At 47.2% G+C, this 15,879-nt stretch overlaps 1 protein-coding gene across 1 annotated transcript in view; it reads right to left on the reverse strand.

Moving 5' to 3' along the window:
• LPGAT1 (lysophosphatidylglycerol acyltransferase 1) overlaps positions 1-1,202 on the reverse strand; it is a 31,320-nt gene extending 30,118 nt beyond the window's left edge. The window contains exon 1 of the mRNA XM_053458701.1: positions 1,045-1,202. The gene's annotated coding sequence lies outside the window, so the exon portion shown is untranslated. The remainder of the gene's footprint in view (positions 1-1,044) is intronic.
• Between the last annotated feature and the right edge of the window lie 14,677 nt (positions 1,203-15,879).

Here is a 15,879-nt window from a genome sequence, read left to right on the forward strand (position 1 = left end):
TGTGTTCGGCCTCAAAGTTTTCTTTGAGAAGTTCATGGCAGAGCCTGGATGACATCAGAGAGGAGAGAGCTGCCAAGTTACCCGATGACATCGTCGCAGGTTCTAGATTTCTTGTAGAATTACGAAGTAGAACCAGCACTGTCTGTTCATTAGTCGTTAGTTTTAAAGAGATTTGTATGAAACCTCGAGTCCAGTATCCCCCGCAAAGCACGCTATGGCCCTGTAACTCTGGCGCACTGAGAGAATGGAAACGCAAGGACGTTTCACTTTACCGAGAGAGTGGTAGTTAAGTGGAACAGCCTCCCAGCAGTAAGGGTTTTTAAACATGCATGGGATAGGCGTATGGCTCCTGGATCTAGAACAAGGACCGATTAAGGCCTCAATCTTCACAGCAGGGAAACAGGCAGACTTAGGCGGTCCAAACCGATCCGACCTGCTGTCACACGTAACAAAACCCTAAGAAGAGACATCTATCCGCTGCCATTGGGCCCCGACCCGCACGCTGCCGTACAGCCTGAACACACGTTATACATATGAACATATATGACATGTGCAGATACACAGATCTCTGTCTGTCACCCATCATGTAACATATAGCTATACGGGTAACACATTCATGCAACTGCACATGCCTGATACACCCCCCCCCCCCATCATATAGAGATATCTACCATGTTATATGTGTCATGCGCTATTATTATTATTATTAGACAAAATCACGTCCCATAAATACAGAGCCCTTTCATTAAGACCGGCGCGTGCCTCCCAATGCACTAGCAGTAGATATACTGCTATTACCGGACATTCAGCGCCATATCCCGGGACAGCAGCCGTGCAGCCCGATCGGTGTAAAAGCACATCCAGTGATACGGAGCCATACACATCAGTAACGAGCACTGTGCAGACGGACGGATGGACACGCTGTTCAGTGTACAGCGCACGCGCACAACTCCTTGCATATAACGGCTCGCAGCGTATGTCTCCCCGCTCGCCCCCCTCCATGGCCCTGGCTCCCTCCACCAGGCCGCTCCGTCCCAGGCTCACCTGTGGGCCCCCTCGGCTGTCGGTGTGCGGCGGTGTCGGCTGGAGGAGCTGGGGGTAGGAGAGCCTGCCTCCACCACCGCCTCCTCCCAGCAGCGCGGACTGAGATCCCCCTCCAGCGCTATTCGCACTCACACTGGCCTAGCCGCCGATTGGACGAAGCGCCGGGGGATCGGCCAATCTGATCCCCGCAAACCTCCCCCGCCTGTGACGTCACGGGGGAGAGAGGGCGTTGGAACGGCCGCGGTCGGGCAGAGCCATGAGGAAGGGGGTGGTCGCCAGGGTCATTATCCGAGATAAGGGAAGAGGACGGGGCGTGATAAGGGAAGAGGACGGGGCGTGATAAGGGCTTAACCCGGGCCCTGGCGGCCGCTTAATCCGGGTCTCTGGGCTGCGGGGAGTGATCCGGCTGGGGAACCGTATGGGGCTGCCGTGATTTCCAACATGAGCTTGCCTTCCTCTACTGGATGAAGTGACAGATTGCTGTGATCCACTGAGTGACACGTGTCATCGGTGGGCGATCCACTGAGTGGCTGTGTGATGCAATGGCTGGAATGTGAGACTGTGATCCAATGGACGAAGTGTATGATTTCTGTGATCCAGTGAGTGAATGTGACATTGCTGGGTGACCCACTGAGTGGCATCTGGGATTGTTGTGTACTGAGGAAAAATATCCTGTCTACCCATTGTACAGCGCTACGGAATTTGATGGCTCTATATAAAACAATAAATAATAATATGAGATTGCTCTGATCCGGTGGATGAAGCATAAGATTGCTGGGATCCAGTGTGTGGGATGTGAGAGTGTGATCCAGTGGATGAAGAGTGAGATTGCTGGGATCAAGTGTGTGGGATGTGAGAGTGGGATCCAGTGGATGAAGAGTGAGATTGCTGGGATCCAGTGTGTGGGATGTGAGAGTGGGATCCAGTGGATGAAGCATAAGATTGCTGGGATCCAGTGTGTGGGATGTGAGAGTGGGATCCAGTGGATGAAGCATAAGATTGCTGGGATCCAGTGTGTGGGATGTGAGAGTGTGATCCAGTGGATGAAGCATAAGATTGCTGGGATCCAGTGTGTGGGATGTGAGAGTGGGATCCAGTGTTTGGGATGTGAGAGTGTGATCCAGTGGATGAAGCATAAGATTGCTGGGATCCAGTGTTTGGGATGTGAGAGTGTGATCCAGTGGATGAAGCATAAAATTGCTGGGATCCAGTGTGTGGGATGTGAGAGTGTGATCCAGTGGATGAAGCATAAGATTGCTGGGATCCAGTGTGTGCGCATTGTTGGGATGCTTTGATATTATTTCGTCCTGGACACATAGAAGTAAAAGCCAGAAAGTAAACATAAAAAATGTAATTTTTATCATATGATCCAGGAAATGATGGATCCCGCTCCTTTTTTAGTAGGATCTGACCTGCCCCAGCAGGTAGATCTATGATGTCACACCGCGCTCCGCTCACAGGCTTTCGTTTATACGCATAGATCCACGCACTGCTGGGTTACCTGAGATCCGCCGCCCCGCGCAGCTGTGTCTTTTTATACAGTCAAACAACAAAAGAAAAACTTAAGATGCTGATGTGTTTTCTGTGTGTGTTCTGTCTGCTCGTGCCCTTCGCAGGTGAGCGCTCTCATTAACATTTTGGCAGAAGATCAGGGTAATCTTTTGTAAGGGTAGAGTGCTGTCTCACCTGTGGGCTTTCTCGCCTGTGCGTGGACTGTCTCGTGCTGTCTCGCCTGGGTGCAGGCTGTCTCTCGCTTTGTCTCGCCTGGGTGCAGGCTGTCTCTCGCGCTGTCTCGCCTGGGTGCAGGCTGTCTCTCGTGCTGTCTCGCCTGTGTGCGCACTGTCTCGTGCTGTCTCGCCTGTGTGCGGGCTGTCTCGTGCTGTCTCGTCTGTGTGTGCGCTGTCTCTCCTGCTGTCTCGCCTGGGTGCAGGCTGTCTCTCGTGCTGTCTCGCCTGGGTGCAGGCTGTCTCTCGTGCTGTCTCGCCTGGGTGCAGGCTGTCTCTCGTGCTGTCTCGCCTGTGTGCGGGCTGTCTCTCGTGCTGTCTCGCCTGGGTGCAGGCTGTCTCTCGCGCTGTCTCGCCTGGGTGCAGGCTGTCTCTCGTGCTGTCTCGCCTGTGTGTGTGCTGTCTCTCCTGCTGTCTCGCCTGGGTGCAGGCTGTCTCTCGTGCTGTCTCGCCTGTGTGCGAGCTGTCTCTTGTGCTGTCTCGCCTGGGTGCAGGCTGTCTCTCGTGCTGTCTCGCCTGGGTGCAGGCTGTCTCTCGTGCTGTCTCGCCTGTGTGCGAGCTGTCTCTTGTGCTGTCTCGCCTGGGTGCAGGCTGTCTCTCGTGCTGTCTCGCCTGGGTGCAGGCTGTCTCTCGTGCTGTCTCGCCTGTGTGCGGACTGTCTCTTGTGCTGTCACTCTATTCCTTGCGAGTTTGTGTTTCCTGCTTGTAATGTTATGTAATAAGGTGTGTGATGTCACAGATGCTGCCGGGGTAGATCACCTTGTTTTAAATCACTCTTCGTTTGGACTGTAAAGGCCTGGGGGGCTGACGTTCTAATACAGCAGTTTAAATGCCCCGTTTAGTTAAAAGCCCCGTTTATATAAAAACGTTTCATGAATGAGTTTCTATTTGCAGATATTTCATGGTTATTTTACGTTTATTTCCTGGTGCGTCATAAGGAAACGCGGGAGCCAATCAGAAATCTTGGGGCCCCCTCTGCCAACGAGGAGATCAGGGAGCCCGGGCCCCTGTGCTTGCCCAGGCCCTGTGCAGGGGTACGGGCCACCCCGATGGCAAACTCCAGCGAGGCTGATCAGCCAGAGCAGGGGTGTCCAACCTGTGGCCCTCCAGTTGCTGCAGGACTACGTCTCCCATACTCCTCTGCCAGGTCCGTAGCTGAAAGAGCATTATGGGAGATGTAGTCCTGCAGCAGCCGGATGGCCACAGGTTGGACACCCCTGAGCTAGAGCCCTAACAGTGGGGGTTAGAAGGTTATTTAATACCGGGGGCTGGAGGTGCCTCTGGGTTCAGCGCTGACACAATCTGAATCATGTCAGAGTTGGACATAACACAGTCAGGCTGAGCTGGCCCTGTATAATGTATAATTCAATGGCTAAGGAGACTATCTCTCTGATTTCACTATACATTATACAGGGCCAGCCACGCGCTTCCTGCAGCAGAAGCTCATTGGAGTTGGCCCTTCATACCCGGGAACTTTCTAAATCAGTGGACCCCGAGACCCTTGAAATATTAACTCTTTAATAGCCCATAGGGAAGATTCTGTGTAGTAACTCATCAGATGTGTTACCCAAATCACGCTTATACGGGTCATCATGGAAACCTTGACTTGTCACTGTTTAAAAATACACTTAATTGAATCACCTGTGTTCAAGCAGGAAATTCGACCATAACATACTGGAAGCAAAAGCAAAACCAACTGGGAGTCTTATATATGATCCCAGCGGGGGGAGAATAGGAAGGAGTCAGACTGTGTGACCCGGAGAATCTGCCCCTTCTGCCGCACTTTGTACCCGTTACACGGAATACCTGCCGCGCTGTACGCTCCGTATCAGGATATTCCGTAAATGACACATTCCTTGTCTCTTTATTTCACATCTAATAATCTCCGGAAATGTGATTTCCATCCTGACGCTTTGGATCACTAACAGTTAACACAATTATTTTATATCTATAGTCAGGGGCCATTAACGCTGCTGTTCCACTTAGAGGATTTTTTGCAATCTCCAGTATGATGAGCAAATAAACCCCAGCGGATCTTATTCCTTCCAGTCGATTATTAAGCCTCACAAAAACTTTGAATTCGTGACTTTAGTTACAAACGTGTCGGCGAGGGGACGGCAGCTACGATCTCCGAGGATCTCCTGACGAAGGATCTCGTGTTCCCCGCCGGTTCCTCTTACTTACAGCTGTAACAGAAACCCTGTGCCTTTAACTGATCTGTCGGACAGGTGTTAGTGAATAAAAGATGTATGGCCGGAAACAGAAACATGGCACCTGCAGGCTATGGGGGGGTCAGTAAAAGGATAGCGGAGAGGTGAGGGATCTCCATGACCACGTTACCGGTGCACTGATCCCGGAATAACGGTGCTGCCCTCATCCATCTGATACGGTCCTCACCTACCTGACGTGTTTTCTGATTCCCCCCCGCGCGGCCCTTTTCTATTAGAGGCTTTAAGAAAGAATATTTATTTCACGATACAACCAAAGAATGCATTTTTTATATTAAAAAAAAAGTTAAGCCTGGTAAGACTCCGGATCAAACCCGGAGAGTTCCCAGGTATGGCTTCAAGCTGGTGGGATTAGGGGCTCTGCAGAGCTTTCCTTATAGAAACACTCTGCAGAGCTGGACATGTCACATGACTATCAAACATTCCTCACTTCTGCTTCGTTCTAAGAAGGCCTGATCTAGAACGTCTGTTTATCCCGACTAATGTGCAACACAAGAAAAGTAGTGAGAATTGGGATTGTGAAACCACATCAGGCCCTTCACTAGAACGCATTCATCGCTGAGAGAACGTGAGGCCGTCGCGGGATAATACCGGGGGTTTATAGAGCGTCTAACCCGCACGAGACAGCACATAACGTTATGTATGGAGACTGCCCGTAACGTCACCAACGCAGAAGAAGCGGGACACGGCCTTCTAATCGCTCCGGCTCATGCGTTGCCGCACAGGAAGTCGCTTATTTGCATAACACTTCCTGTTATCTCCATTTAACACAGTAAAGCTTGCAACATTTTCCCTTTTGCTGGTCGCCCAGAGAGATCTCGTTACCATACCTGGGATCTCTGTGAACGAGCGGACCCTGCGGCTCCTGAAATATTAACCCTTTATACGTAGTTACCAAATGGCTCTAATTCCAGTCGTCGTGGAGATCTTGACTTGTCGTTATTTAAAGATGCAGTCCATTGAGTCACCTGTATTCAAGCAGGGATATCAACCATAACATAGTGTGTGACCCTGAGAATCTGCCCCGTCACCCTGAGATTGGGGCAAAAACCCTGAGCGTTGACAGGCATTTTAATATAAATCTAATCTATTCCCCTACTGGGAAATGAATAACACACCCTGCAAATATACCCATAAACACATCTACAGAACTGCCCATAGGGGAAAAACCTATATATACAAGAATATACTGGGGCAATAATGACCACATCATAATCCCAGTACTGTCCATATTATATATGATCGTTAAAAGCCTAATATCTAAAAAGAGGGAAAAATAAAACAATCACAGAACTCAAACACTTCTGCAAACTACCCCACAGCGAGAGCTTTAGAGAGCTGGCAAGGTGCTGTATGCTCTACATATTACCTGCGTGTCTAACGGCCATGACTGGATCCACTAAATACGACAACATCTTCCATCAGGAAGAACCTGTGGAAACAGATCTGTCGCCTCACGCCGCTGACATGGTCAAAGCGATCCACGGTCCTATGCTACGGATCCTCAACGTCGCTTTCAAGATCTTAGATCTTTCATGCTGCAGCAAATTAGCGATAACACAAACAGGATTACAGAGCGGGAACGCAGACGGAGTGACAGCGAAGACACAACTGTGAAAATAGAAACCATAATATCTACAAAAAACGCAACAAATACAGTCAAACCAGAGTCGGAGGAAGAGTTTTTTGAGTTTTTTGGGTAATACCTGAAACCGTGAAACCACAGCTACCACTTCCCATGTTTCAGAATGGGCTCCCACTTGCTCTCCAGCTGTCTAGAGAAAGACACACCTTGAATGGCCAAACCAACATATGCCGGACACACAAGCCCCGACACCAGTGGGACCATGCACAGACGTCAGCGGGACTGCCCACTGTCACCAGCGGGACCGCACACCGACATCAGTGGGTCCCCCACCGACGTCATGGGACTGCCCGGTGGTTTCTAGTTACGCCCAGTGTTCCCTCTAAGCTGTGCGCTTGTGCAGTTTTTCCCCAAAAAAGGAAAAAATAATTATTTTTTGGAAACTTTATGCCGCGCGGATATTGTGCGCACAAACTTTTTGCTCTGTGAAACTTTTTGCACAAGAGAAATTTTCAGCGCATGCCAACTAAGAAAAATTAGATGGAACATTGATTACACCCCTGACCGGTTGGATAGATTGTTGGGAAGGGCTGGTGATGATCCAGCAGTCACAGCCCATGTTGATACTAATGACAAATAATTGGCAGGCGGGGCGTCCTTAAAAAAGATTCTCTGGCACTAAATGACAAACGTAGGAAAAACACCTCCAAGGAAATATTTTCTGGAACACCTCCTGTACCCCGCGCTACACCAGGGAGGGAGCGGGAGGTTGGGGAGATAAATGCACAGACTCTATAGAAGGGATGGACTGCATCTCAATGATGAGGGGTCTGCGGTACTGGGGGGGGGAGAAGATGGTTAGAGGGTTGGAAGACATTTTAAACTAGGGTCGGGGGTGAAGTTAGCATTAAAGGGGTTCAGGGCAGGGCTTAGGTTTGGGAAGGCAAATGAAAGGTATAGATAGGCCCTCCCCGCCTGTTGTCTCTGTAAGTCAAATTGTTATGTTACTACTTGTTGTGTCCTGTCCTCCCATTGTACAGCGCTACGGAATTTGATGGCGCTGTATAAAACAATAAATAATAATAATAAATAAATAATAATATAGAAAAAGCAAAACCACAGCATGTTTTGCCACATAGGTTGAGAACCTGGAAGCCATTTGGGTAACAGCGAAGACACAACTGTGAAAATAGAAACCATAAGATCTACAAAAAACGCAACAAATACAGTCAAACCAGAGTCGGAGGAAGAGTTTTTTGAGCTTTGTGGGGTAATACCTGAAACCGTGAAACCACAGCCACCACTTCCCATGTTTCAGAATGGGCTCCCAGTTGCTCTCCAGCTGTCTAGAGAAAGACACACCTTGAATGGCCAAACCAACAAATGCTGGACACACAAGAGGTGGCCACCATACTTGGGAAGTCTTTGGGTTTGACCCAGAGATCTCTGGGTGAAGTATCGCTTCTCTGGTTCTCTGGGTCAACACCCGGGTCCTCCAGGTCGCGGGACCGGGGTCTTGACACGTCCTGCTCCCTGCACATTTCCCCTTTAAATGGGGGTGTTTCCTGCGATGTCCAAGCCCCGACACCAGTGGGACCATGCACAGACATCAGCGGGACCGCCCACTGTCATCAGCGGGACCGCACACCGACATCAGTGGGTCCCCCACCGACGTCATGGGACTGCCCGGTGGTTTCTAGTTACGCCCAGTGTTCCCTCTAAGCTGTGCGCTTGTGCGCGCGCACATAGCTTTTTTAGAGAGCGCACATGTCCAAAAATGTTTGCTCTGTGAAACTTTTTGCACAAGAGAAATTTTCAGCGCATGCCAACTAAGAAAAATTGGATGGAACATTGGTTACACCCCTGACCGGTTGGACAGATTGTTGGGAAGGGCTGGTGATGATCCAGCAGTCACAGCCCATGTTGATATTAATGACAAATAATTGGCAGGCGGGGCGTCCTTAAAAAAGATTCTCTGGCACTAAATGACAAACGTAGGAAAAGGACCTCCAAGGAAATATTTTCTGGAACACCTCCTGTACCCCGCGCTACACCAGGGAGGGAGCGGGAGGTTGGGGAGATAAATGCACAGACTCTATAGAAGGGATGGACTGCATCTCAATGATGAGGGGTCTGCGGTACTGGGGGGGGGAGAAAATGGTTAGAGGGTTGGAAGACATTTTAAACTAGGGTCGGGGGTGAAGTTAGCATTAAAGGGGTTCAGGGCAGGGCTTAGATTTGGGAAAGCAAATGAAAGGTATAGATAGGCCCTCCTCGCCTGTTGTCTCTGTAAGTCAAATTGTTATGTTACTACTTGTTGTGTCCTGTCCTCCCATTGTACAGCGCTACGGAATTTGATGGCGCTATATAAAACAATAAATAATAATAATAATAAATAATAATATAGAAAAAGCAAAACCACAGCATGTTTTGACACATAGGTTGAAAAATATCTTGCGATTGGGAATAATGTTGATTTAAATGTGGTTACTGAGACCGGGTACACTGAGCAGAATGACTGGGAGGTTGCCATACCACGATACGTGTTATATAGATAGGATACAGAGAGGGAGGGAGGAATAATGTATGGAAAAAAATAGCCTAAAGAGACCCCTGGAGACGTATAGGCAGAAGGGGTTACATGACCCAGCCATGCACTCAGGAAGGAACTGGGGGAGGATTTGGGGTCAAACATCGGTCAGCGACTCAGTATCACCTGGGTGGGATTTATTTTGGAGGGAAAATATACTGTATAAATTTATGTGAAAATAACCATATTTATTATTTCAAACTGATATACAGAGGAGAGAAGATTCCCGCCCTCCCTCCCCGAGTCTAGGAGTTCAGCGGAGGAATGCTGCATTGGATTGCGTTGGGATCCGGCGGAGTGATCCAGAGGTTTTTAGACCTTGATCTAGTTTGTGGTATGGGCATACATTCATGTTGTAGGTTAGATGATAGATGTTAGAGTGATGCCCATACAGGTTTTTCTACATTCAAGGTGTTTATTGCCCCGACCCATCGTGTCCTGAGTTTTACAACGACCGGTGGTATCTGGCGGGGCTGGTGTCGTCAATAGGACCATTAAGTTATGGTCGGTTCAGTTTTAAATTCAGAATTTTAAGACGTGTACATTTCTTTAATACTGTTAAATTTGGAGTAATAAACAATGTCGCGGCATTTAGTAAATAAATGCCGTCGCCAATTCTAAATCCAATGTGCCTCCGTGTCATTTTTTCGGTGTTCGAACAGTTAATACACAGTGCCGTAATGATAATGTGAAGTGCATGGGTCAAGGAAATTTTATACAAAGTAATAAGGAGAACCTGGAAGCCATTTGGGTAACAGCGAAGACACAACTGTGAAAATAGAAACCATAATATCTACAAAAAACGCAACAAATACAGTCAAACCAGAGTCGGAGGAAGAGTTTTTTGAGCTTTGTGGGGTAATACCTGAAACCGTGGAACCACAGCTACCACTTCCCATGTTTCAGAATCGGCTCCCAGTTGCTCTCCAGCTGTCTAGAGAAAGACACACCTTGAATGGCCAAACCAACATATGCCGGACACACAAGAGGTGGCCACCATACTTAGGAAGTCTTTGGGTTTGACCCAGAGATCTCTGGGTGAAGTATCGCTTCTCTGGTTCTCTGGGTCAACACCCGGATCCTCCAGGTCGCAGGACCGGGGTCTTGACACGTCCTGCTCCCTGCACATTTCCCCTTTAAATGGGGGTGTTTCCTGCGATGTCCAAGCCCCGACACCAGTGGGACCATGCACAGACGTCAGCGGGACCGCCCACTGTCATCAGCGGGACCGCACACCGACATCAGTGGGTCCCCCACCGACGTCATGGGACTGCCCGGTGGTTTCTAGTTACGCCCAGTGTTCCCTCTAAGCTGTGCGCTTGTGCGCGTGCACATAGCTTTTTAAGAGAGCGCACATGTCCAAAAATTTTTGCTCTGTGAAACTTTTTGCACAAGAGAAATTTAAAGCACACGCCAACTAAGAAAAATTAGATGGAAAATTGGTTACGCCCCTGACCGGTTGGACAGATTGTTGGGAAGGGCTGGTGATGATCCAGCAGTCACAGCCCATGTTGGTACTAATGACAAATTAATGGCAGGCGGGGCGTCCTTAAAAAAGATTCTATGGCACTAAATGACAAACGTAGGAAAAGGACTGCATCTCAATGATGAGGGGTCTGCGGTACTGGGGGGGGAGAAGATGGTTAGAGGGTTCTAAGACATTTTAAACTAGGGTCGGGGGTGAAGTTAGCATTAAAGGGGTTCAGGGCAGGGCTTAGATTTGGGAAAGCAAATGAAAGGTATAGATAGGCCCTCCTCGCCTGTTGTCTCTGTAAGTCAAATTGTTATGTTACTACTTGTTGTGTCCTGTCCTCCCATTGTACAGCGCATAATAAATAATAATATAGAAAAAGCAAAACCACAGCATGTTTTGACACATAGGTTGAAAAATATCTTGCGATTGGGAATAATGTTGATTTAAATGTGGTTACTGAGACCTGGTACACTGAGCAGAATGACTGGGAGGTTGCCATACCACGATACGTGTCATATAGATAGGATACAGATGGCAGAGAGGGAGGGAGGAAATAATGGATGGAAAAAAATAGCCTAAAGGAAACTTTTTAGTAAAAGTAATAAGGAGAACGTGGAAGCCATTTGGGTAAGGTGGCTGTGTGCAGTGGTGTGATGTTTAGACCCCCTGGACACGCAGAGGAGCTCGACAACCTACTACCTGAAATGTTTGGTATAACCTCGTCTCATGTAGCCCTGGTGCTCCAAGGCGCGTCCGACATATTGTCTGCCGCAAGGGCATTGTGTCAAATAAACCTCAAACGTTGTCTCGCAACAAAATGAAGGTATTTATTTTAAACTCTTCCCCAGTAATATAGCTTTAAAAACCCAAGATTTTTTCAGCTACATTTGTAAAATCCATTATCCAGGGCGCACGCCCCACTCTGTTGTGTATTTGAGTGTAATGCATATTATTTTTTGTTATCCATTGGAAAACGCTTTCCCTGTCTGATTTCCATCGGGGGCATCATAGTGGGCTACCACGTCTGTGGATGTTACGGCCAAATAAGTGGGGCTACCCACAGCCTTGCGGAAATAGATTGTGGTTTTTGTCGTTTCCTTGCCCTTCGTCGTCACGCTGAGATATAGCAGCCAAATACAGAACGGGGTGCTTTTTTTAAGCTGGTTTAATGTGCACTTTATTTGCATTTTATACATGCTATAAAATGCCATTTTTAAAAAGTCAGTGTAATTATAACTGGGGATTGTATTAAAATACTTTATAATTTATATATATATATATATATATATATATATATATATTGTGTTTTTTTCTTTTTCCATATATTTGCTGTGGACGCCTTCCTGATCTCCACAGGAGATTTCTTGCACTTTATATTGTGTTTTTTGTTTATTGCTGTAAAAAAAATAATTAAAGATGCGGTTCCACCAACTCCTCTGAATTTTACAACTAAATGCAGCATTAGAAACGTCATTCCTATTGCTGTTGAATTTCCAACCCATGCTGTGAATTAATTCTTTAACCATGTAAAATCTTTGGTATTTTTTCAGGGAATACTTGATTGCAGCCATTGAGAGGTTGTTGCTATAGAAACTGAAAAAGGTATTACAGTTGGCATTTTTATGTGATTAAGCCTTCAGCGGAAGGAATAATATGACGGATCTGCGAAGGTTTGTTTGTATTAGAGAGTTCAAGCAATGCTTGTGTAAGTGGAACAGCACCTTCATTATTTACAACATGGTTTACATACACTAAGAAGGATTATTTATCACACATGTATATCGTAGTTTAAATTCTGACATTTTACCAACATCTTGTTTTTGCTTCCGGCATGTGAGGTTGTGTGATGTCATGAATGGACCCATTCCCTGTAAGTACGTAGACATCATTATGACATCATAGGATATTCTGCTTTTCGGAATGTCAAATCTCCAACCGGATGTGAGCGCAAAAGTCCAGTTTATCAGATATAAGAGTACAAACCCCACCGCTGTGGGCCCAATGAGAACCTTGTATACGGAAACACATTCAATCACACAGGGGTGCAAGTAGGACACGTGTATGGGGGCCCAGGCAAGCAGAGAGGCCCCCCTTGTCCGTTGTGGCTGGGCCCTCTCAAGCGTTGGGCCCCAGATGGCTGCTTTCTGGGAATTGGGTCCTAGTGGCCCCTTTCCAAAGATTTGGAGCCTGATGACCCCATTGCCAGCATGGGGTGGGGCACTCGGAGGCGCATAGGGCAGGGTGGTGGGAAGAGCATGGGGTGGAGTGGACACGTGGGCCCTGTCTTTAGGTTTCGTTACGGCCATCCCTGACCCCATCACCCCTGTTCTGCTGGAAATCCATTTCACTGGAAATCTTCAAGTAAAACTGAACTTTACAGCTACAGAAACTTGCAGATTTTTATTGCAAAAAGCAGCAGGGTATGAGGTCTTTAACTCGGATGCAGCTAAAAAAATATTTAACTTTTTCCCACATTTAACAGATTTTTTTAAGTAAATCTCCATTCTCGCAGTATATGTGCCTCAGTTTGGAGGAATTTGATGCTCCGTTTGATCTTAAATTTTTTAAATGACCTATGAGTGTTTTTTGTCCTGAAAATATGGTAAAATTAACTGAATTAGTTATTCCTTTAAACACGGACAACATGCTTTATTCATGAAATCTGCAAGGTCAGCTCCATTTCTTAAATTTGAAGGTGAAGAGGATGGCCTTCGGCATCAGCCTGCGAGTGAGCGATGGATGTATGATGATGATGGGATGAATTTGCTTCATAATGGCCGGTATCGTCCTACTTATGAATGTTTTGTGTTATAAGAGACCCAAAACGTAAAAACCCTAAGTCACAACCAGAGCAGGAAAAGTGTTATAAAATAATGGAATCTCTTCATAGGCATACAGAGGCCCTTTATCACTCCCATCACTCCTGTGTTCCAATGGCCCTTTATCACTCCCATCACTCCTGTGTTCCAATGGCCCTTTATCACTCCCATCACTCCTGTGTTCCAATGGCCCTTTATCACTCCCATCACTCCTGTGGCACGTTGTGGTTTAAAAGGCTAATTGATGGTTAGAAGCCCCTTTTGTAATTATGTTACAGCCAGAAATGTCCTTGTTTTCCATGAAAGTGACCCCAGCATGACTTATGAGCGGTAGTGTATGTATGTATGTATGTATGTATGTATGTGTGTGATATATAAATAATCTGCACCAGTTCTTTAGCTGGGTGCGAATCAATGTCCTTAGTATTACAGCGTGAGTTGGGAATGTTGATTTGGGACTTGGCACGGAGGGCCCGCGATGTTAGCGAGACTAAATAATTGTGTTTAAGTAAGAGCAGCCTGACATGTTTGTAGATATGGTGTATATTTTTAGAATGGACTTTATACTTTTTATGGAACAGAACGCCATGTAAAACGTACGAATGGTTATTCACATGCTTGAACTCACAAACTGAATGGTTAATTGGGATGAAAATGGGAACACCAGGTTTGTTTTTTCCAAGTATCTGTATTTTGTTATCTATAAATCTCTATAAATGTATCTATAAAGAATAAAAACACACAAGCGACAGAACTGACATGAATCAATATTGCAAATCCAAAGTATCCTCGTGAAGCAGATAATAAACTATCCATTGTGTTCTTCAGAATATTAGATGCGTTTGTTCTTCTGAGGCAGACGGCAAAGTGTCTTCTTAGATGGAATATTCTGAAGTCCCGGTCGCAAACAGCATTCTATTCTGTATGTCCTTCTGTCAAGGTCTTGCCTACTCTTACATTACCCAAACATGTTCCTTTTGCCTCCAATCCTTTTATCCCCTGTTGTATGCTGTCTCGCTTGGGGTTTGTCCTGATGAGTGGACACCTTTGCCGCTACTGTCCTTTCTGCTGAGTGCCAGGGTATGATGTCATATAGTGGCCCTCAGCTGCATCATAGTGTCAGGTAAAGGCATTATGGAGGTTGGGTTGGGTAGTAAGTGAGCAAGGGAGGTTTACCCCTGGTTTTGCAGGACAGGCCCTGCTGCCCTATGCAGAAAAGTATTTATAGGGGTTGCTATCCAACCAGTTGCCCGATCCAACCAGTGGCGGAACTACTGGAGTCGCAGGGGTCGCGACTGCGACCGGGCCCTGGAGTTCTGCCAGTCAGGGGGGCCCAAGGGGTGCCGAACGGTTGCTGAAAACGAACGCTCGGCAACTCTTGGGCTCCCTGACATAAATCCAGGATGCCTCCGCTCCCCGCCGCTGCCACCATCGCTGCTGCCGCAGCCGCCGCCTGCCTCAGCGCTGCCCAGAGTGCAGTGTTGGGAGCGTGAGACGTTTGTCTCGGGTGCCAGCGCTTCACGCTGAGAGCCGGCATATGACGTCATATGCCGGTGCTCAGCAGTGAAGCGCCGGCACCCAAGACAAACGCCTCACGCTCCCAACACAGGAGTTGACGGTAAGTGACCTACAAAGGGGGGGTAGGGAGGCAGTGGGTAGATCGTGAGAAGGGGGGGTAGGGAGGGAGGGAGTGGGTAGATCGTGAGGGGGGGTAGGGAGGGAGTGGGTAGATCGTGAGAAGGGGGGGTAGGGAGGGAGAGGGTAGATCGTGAGAAAGGGATAGATGGGTTGGGGGTTGGGGGGGCCCTTAACAGATTCTCGCACCGGGGCCCTGAGGTTTCTAGTTACGCCCCTGGATCCAACCACCCTACTAGACTTGCTCCAAGTGCTGGGATATGATGCCATATCCTGTTCATTACTTCACATGTACAAGATGGTGGAGGTCTAAACATCTATAATGTCACGCGATCTTTGATCTCCCCACCAGCCCATCAAGAGCTGTGTGACATCCTTACCCGTGTTGCTTTGTCAAGAGTTTAAGAAACTTTCACAATTTATCAGTATTTTTTATCTCTTATGTCATAAAAAGTAGACTTTGGATGGAATCTTCAAAACAACTTAAATGATAAATTCACATAAAATCAATAGAAATATCATTTTTTTAATGGTTTACAAAACTGTAGCACAGTTAAAATAAAATGTCTTGAATAGAAAACACGGATAGTTTTTTTCCTGTTGCCGGGTCCAGTATACATTAAGAATTCAACAAAAAAAAATTCGGCCAAAGAGACCTATAGAAAATTAACTTATCTGCCATCAAATTCTATGTTAGTAGATCTTACGTTTTTTCCAAGAAGCCATAAAACATTTCACCCCCAAGTACTCCCGATATTATCACCAAGGCACATACATACA

Source organism: Spea bombifrons, chromosome 3 (genome assembly GCF_027358695.1).
Source record: "Spea bombifrons isolate aSpeBom1 chromosome 3, aSpeBom1.2.pri, whole genome shotgun sequence".
In the NCBI taxonomy this organism is placed as follows: Eukaryota; Metazoa; Chordata; class Amphibia; order Anura; family Pelobatidae; genus Spea; species Spea bombifrons.